This window comes from Phragmites australis, chromosome 1, assembly GCF_958298935.1.
Source record: "Phragmites australis chromosome 1, lpPhrAust1.1, whole genome shotgun sequence".
Taxonomy (NCBI): Eukaryota; Viridiplantae; Streptophyta; class Magnoliopsida; order Poales; family Poaceae; genus Phragmites; species Phragmites australis.
In genome coordinates, this window is record NC_084921.1 from 23,170,575 (window position 1) to 23,176,544 (window position 5,970).

Genomic DNA, 5,970 nt, shown 5'->3' on the forward strand with positions numbered 1-5,970 from the left:
TTGTCCTAGAAGCTCCGAAAAATAATGAAAAGACAACAAATTTAGTTCCTCAAGTTCCAAATAGCCGAAGACATCCACCAAAGATGGGAAATGAGAGCTTACTACAACCGATCACAGAAGTGCCTCAAAGGAAAAAGAAGGGGAGCCAGTTGAGACCTGATGATGGTATGGAACCTCAGGAAGTAGGCATACCGGATTTGAATCTTCCCACGCAGGAAAAAACCAGCGAAAATGCGCACGCTGAAATCGATGCTGGTAAACTAAAGTACCTTGCTTCAACAGTAAGAAATTATAAAGAGCAAGATGAAGAAGCACCTGAAATTGCAACCTATGATGAAATAGCAATAAACTATGTAAATTCAGGGGAATCCTGGAATAGAGTAACCACAATAGTTGATACATACTTTGCAAATAAAATTGCTATAGTTATAGATCTTAACCCTGAGCCTGCATCGCTCCTGAATGTAGAATGGGGTTAGATGGAGAAGACTGATAGAAGACAATAACAGCTGAACTGTTATCCTTGAACAAAAGAGAGGTTTTTGGACCAGTATGTCATACACCTCCCCACATCAAACTAGTTAGATACAAGTGGGTTTTTGTTCGTAAGAGGAATGAAAGGAATGAAATTGTGAGGTACATAGCATGACTAGTGCCACAAGGTTTAACTCAATGACCAAATGTTGATTATGAAGAAACCTATTCTTCGGTGATGTGTGGCATTACCATTAGATATTTAATCTCAATGGCAGTCAACCTGGGAGTTGAAAATGAAATTGATGGAAGTTGTGACCCACATATCTTTATGGGAGCACAGATTCAGATATTTACATGATGGTACCTGAAGGAATACCATTGCCGAATCAAGATAGAGAAAATAGATACCTTTATAGCGTATAATTGAAGAAGTCGCTATATAGGTTGAAACAGTCGGGTAGAATGTGGTACAATCGTTTGAGTAAATTTCTTGGAAAATGAGGCTACACGAATTGCACGGATTGCCCCTATGTATTCATAAGGTCCCAGAATAGATTCTGCATAATATCTGTATACATAGATGATATGAATATCATCGGTACAGAAGAAGAAATAGAGAAAGCAAGTTCATACTTGAAGTCTTAATTTGAAATAAAAGATTTGGGTAAAACTAAGTTTTTCTTAGGCCTACATCTAGAGAATATGGTAGATAGAATCTTTGTACATCAGTCAAACTACATCGGTTATTTCCCGCTAAAACCCCATGGTCGGAAGATCATTGCAAGTAGATCAAGGTCCCTATATACCTAGAGAAGAGGGAAAGGAAGTGTTGGGACCAGAATTGCCATACTTAAGTGCAATAGGTGCACTGATGTATCTGGCTAATTGCACTAGGCTAGACATAGTGTTTGCAGTAAAACTACATGCACGATATAGTGCAGAGCCTACTAAAAGGTATTGGAAGGGCTTGAAGTATATTCTGCGCTACTTGCAAGGTAGCAAAGATCTGTATCTATTCTATAGAAAAAATCAAGACCTATGTCTAGCTAGATACGCAGATGTTGGGTACCTATCATACTCACATACAACAAAATCACAGACTGGCTATGTTTTCTTATGTGGTGGAACTGCAATTTTCTGAAAATCGTCAAAGCAAAGTCTTGTATCTACTTCGACGAACCACTCAGAAATAATAGTTGTATATGAAGTTGCATGGGAATGCGCATAGCTTAGAAGAGTGATCAATCATATCTAGCAGTCATATGGTTTGAACACTACTAAGACCCCATACCATTATCTATGAAGATAATGCTGCATGTGTCGCATAAATGCAATCGGGATATGTGAAAAGCAACTTAACGAATCATATCAACTCTAAATTCTTTTATGCTCATGAATTACATAAGATAAACGAAATAAAGGAAATGCATACCAAATCATATGAAAATCTTGTAGATTTGTTCACTAAGTCTCTCACTGCATCTACTTTTGAAAGATGTGTTCGTGGTATTGGAATGATGAGGCTTAGAGAGTTGCATATTTTAAGGGGGAATTTTCACATAATACTGTTATACAGAATTAAATTTTAGTCAAGAAGATTAAATACCCAAAATTAATCATGAAGATTATATGAAGCATTTTGGATGAATCGTACTCTTTTTTTCCTTAGATGAGTTGTCTTGAAGCTTCTCATACTAAGGTTTTAAATGAGGCAATCCGTGTGAATATGTCACGAGCTCTTTCTCCTAATTTTTCTCACTGGGTTTTTGGGGAATTTTGATGAGATATATGCATTTCGTGAGAAGTGTTCAATGGGGAGTGTTAGTAAACCTAGAGCCTTATAACAGAATTTGGACCCGTCTCGATCTCTAAAGATTTGACCTTATTATAATAGGTCTCTATCTCTTGAAGATTGATTCTATCTCTTAAGGGTTTTTAACACTATATATACGGGGAAACACCCCTCATTGTAAACATAGATGAATAAAGAATAGGCAGAATTTCCTATATTATATCTCTCTTTTGCAATCGTTATCTCGTGAAATCGCTGGATTATACCTAGTAACACTAGTTTCTCAAGATTTTTATGTAGGAGATGCGACCGCTACAGGCGCACGACGGGAGAGCGGCATGGCCGGGGAGTCCGGGGGTGGTGTGTATTGGTGAGATAATGCTGGTGGGTGTGGGTCGGATGCACTGCCAGCGGAGAGGCAAGAGAAGCAGGGGCCTGGAAACATAGGACAGGGTGCCGAATTGTGGCGATTGAGGGCCAGAGTTGGGGACGGAGAGTGGAGGGATGTCTGACTTCACTTCTTTAAAGAGAACATTGTATATGTATTATGTGATCTATGTTTAAGATTGAAACTTAATTTCACTAAAGTTTAATGTTTTTCAATTAATTATACAATATTTTTATTTTTTAAGTAGTTTAACGTTTTTCAGTTAGTTATACAATATTTTTCTATTTGAGTCTTTTCACGCTGACTTTAAAGGGGTGAAGTCATAGGATCCTGATCCGAGCGAGAGCGGGTGGAGTACGGCGGCGAGATGAGGGAGTGCCTTTCGAAGACGGTCGGTGAGTGTTTGAAATTGGGCTGAGGGCCCGAGGTGCACAAGCGGGCCTGGGAAATTTTACAGGCCCTCTCAAGCTTTTCGACTCGTAAAAGCGCACGACCTTGGCACAGAATCGTGGCTGGCACAAACCTCTTTGTCGCTGAAATAGTTTCTCAAACCCATGTTTTTCTAACGGTCCTATACGCATTCCACAATTATGGAATAATTGGTTTGCGAGTAATTTCAAGATATGATAAACTGAATTATCAAATTTGTTAAATAAATTTGCACCTTAAATTAAGTGAAAAGCATGATGATGCTGTGATATTTTGACTTGTTCCATCGATTTCAAAGAAGGGTGGGGTGTTTCGACCAGTGATTCCTACTATGATATGTGCATCAACCTAGCAAAATCATGAAATTATATATGTACTTTTCGAAGAAAAGTTTAAGCTCAATAGGTTGTATGTTCAATTAAATGTTTACGGAGATGTTAATAACAAAAGCTGAAAAAGTTTTACTGCTCGTATATCAATATACTACATGTATTCATATATTCTTCTTGTTCGTGTCATTGTTTCGCAGATCCCGGCGAATCCTTTTGAGTTCATGTAGTAGAGATCAAATTTTTTATTCTTTGTATGGAACTTTTAGTCCATATATGTCTAGTTGGGTGCTAACGCCAGACAACAAGCTAGTACTCCATCTGATCGCCAATAAAGTTTGTTTTTGAATTTTGTGCAGTCAAATTTTAAACTTTAGGCATCGTATCTTTTTTCATATCGAGCTGTTAAACATTCACTGCTATAAAACTAGTCATACCAGACGAGGTCAAAAATGGTAGGACACTTGCAATATCAAATATTTCGCAGACATCAAAGAAAAACCGTCTACCATTTTTTATTAAAAAACATAAAAAGGGGAAAAATCCTTATTTGCCGTTACAAAATTTTGCAATCCCCAAACCAGTCTGCAATTGGTGTATGGCACACAAAAAAAAGGCCAACAAATGATTCCAGCATTAGTTTTCATGTTGCTGCTCCTAATCTGTACTCCTGCAGACCTAGGCACAGAGAAGCAAATATTTCAAATACTGAAGCAAATTAAAAATCCCATACAAAGAATAAAAAATTGGATCTCTACTACATAAACTCAAAAGGATTCTCGCGGATCTATGAAACAATGAACACGAACAAGAACTCAATGAATTACACGATGAGTGAGGATGAATATCGGAAATGGACCACCCAGTCGGCTGCCTGCACTTCCAGCGCTGCTCCGACCGCGTTTGCACCGCTAGCCACTGGACAGAGCCAGCAACAAGGGCTGACACCCGCCTGTATGCTCACATGTCAAAACGGCAAAGAGTATCGGCCATATCATCTTACAACTTTTTTAGTTTTAGCAAATCTACTATGTAAAAATAGATAAAGAAGGTATAAAATTAGTGATAGGTCGTCAGAACCTGTCACTAAAGATTTATTAGTGATAGATTCTACCCGTCACTAATATACCATCTGATCGAGATATGATATAGACCCGTCATTAATAAGTGACCATTAGTAAAAGGTTGTAACATAACCTGACCCGTCACTAATGATGGTATTCATAAATATTTTTTTTCTTATTTTTTCTTATCTCAGCAACACTAGAATAAGAATTATTATACATTTTTGCTTAAATTTGATATAAGGGATGACACCTATAGAGACAAACACGCGTTCTGAAAACGATGCAGAAACTTCAAATGGTGAAAACTCAATCTTCTAGGTCGAATTTGGACTCAAAATTTTTCCCGAACTCAACATAGTCGAGAGAAACGGATATAACTTTTTATATAGATGTCCATAGTGTATAAAAATGTTAAAATCAAAGTTTATATGTAAAAGTTATGCCTATTTTACTGAATGGCACTCCGGATCACTTATCAAATTGCAATCGTTTGCATTAGATATTCTAAAATTTATAAACTATTAATACAAATTTGAATGAAGAAAAAATTTATATGTAAATTATAACTCTTGATGAAATTTGGCAAAATCAGTTATTAGGGACGGATCATGGTTATGACGCATCACTAATGATCTCCGGCAAACAAGGTTAAAAGGATTATATCCTGTTTTTATCAAAACTACGTGATAGGTAAGGTGGTTAGGGCTACGCGTACGAGGGGGGGGGGGTCGCGAGTTCGATTCTTACGAAACATAGACTAAAACAGTTTGAAAAATATCATGGCTTGTGTTCGATGGGCCTACGTGGGGATGGCTCGAGTGAAAAAAATATATTTTTTGACTTTTTTCGTATCCAAAACACGGAAAAATGGTCATCAGTTATTAGTGATGAATCAAGATTACGACTTGTCACTAATATTCAGCCATTAGTGATAGGTCATGATTATGACCCAGCACTAATGATTGAACATTAGTAGCAAGTAACGGTTACAACCCATCACTAATGACCTCATTAGTGATGGGTCCACTTATGACCTTTCATTAGTGACATGTTCGGGTGACGGGTGCGAGACCCGTCACTAATGAATTTTATTCATGTAGTGATTGATGATCTTCTATGATATCGCATTGAAGAATGAATAGTGTCTCGAATCTTCCTCTGTAGAATATCTCTAATTGTAACTAGAAATCTATGTGTCATTATCACATGACAATCATTAACTCCATGCCATCTAATTCCTTGTCTTTCATTTTTACTAATCGCTTTATATTGGTGGGGTAACTGGACGGATCTTTGACATCTTTCAAGCATCTGCACATGCTAGTTTACTCTTCCATTGTCAGGGGTAGTAAGTTGTGGGAAGGTAATATTGACCTTTCCCTCTTTTTTCAAGATGTAGCTCTTCCTTGGGTATCAGTTCTTTCAAGTCCTTTCGTGCTTCAAGTGAATATTTTGTTACACCCTGTATATACAATAAGATGCGAATCA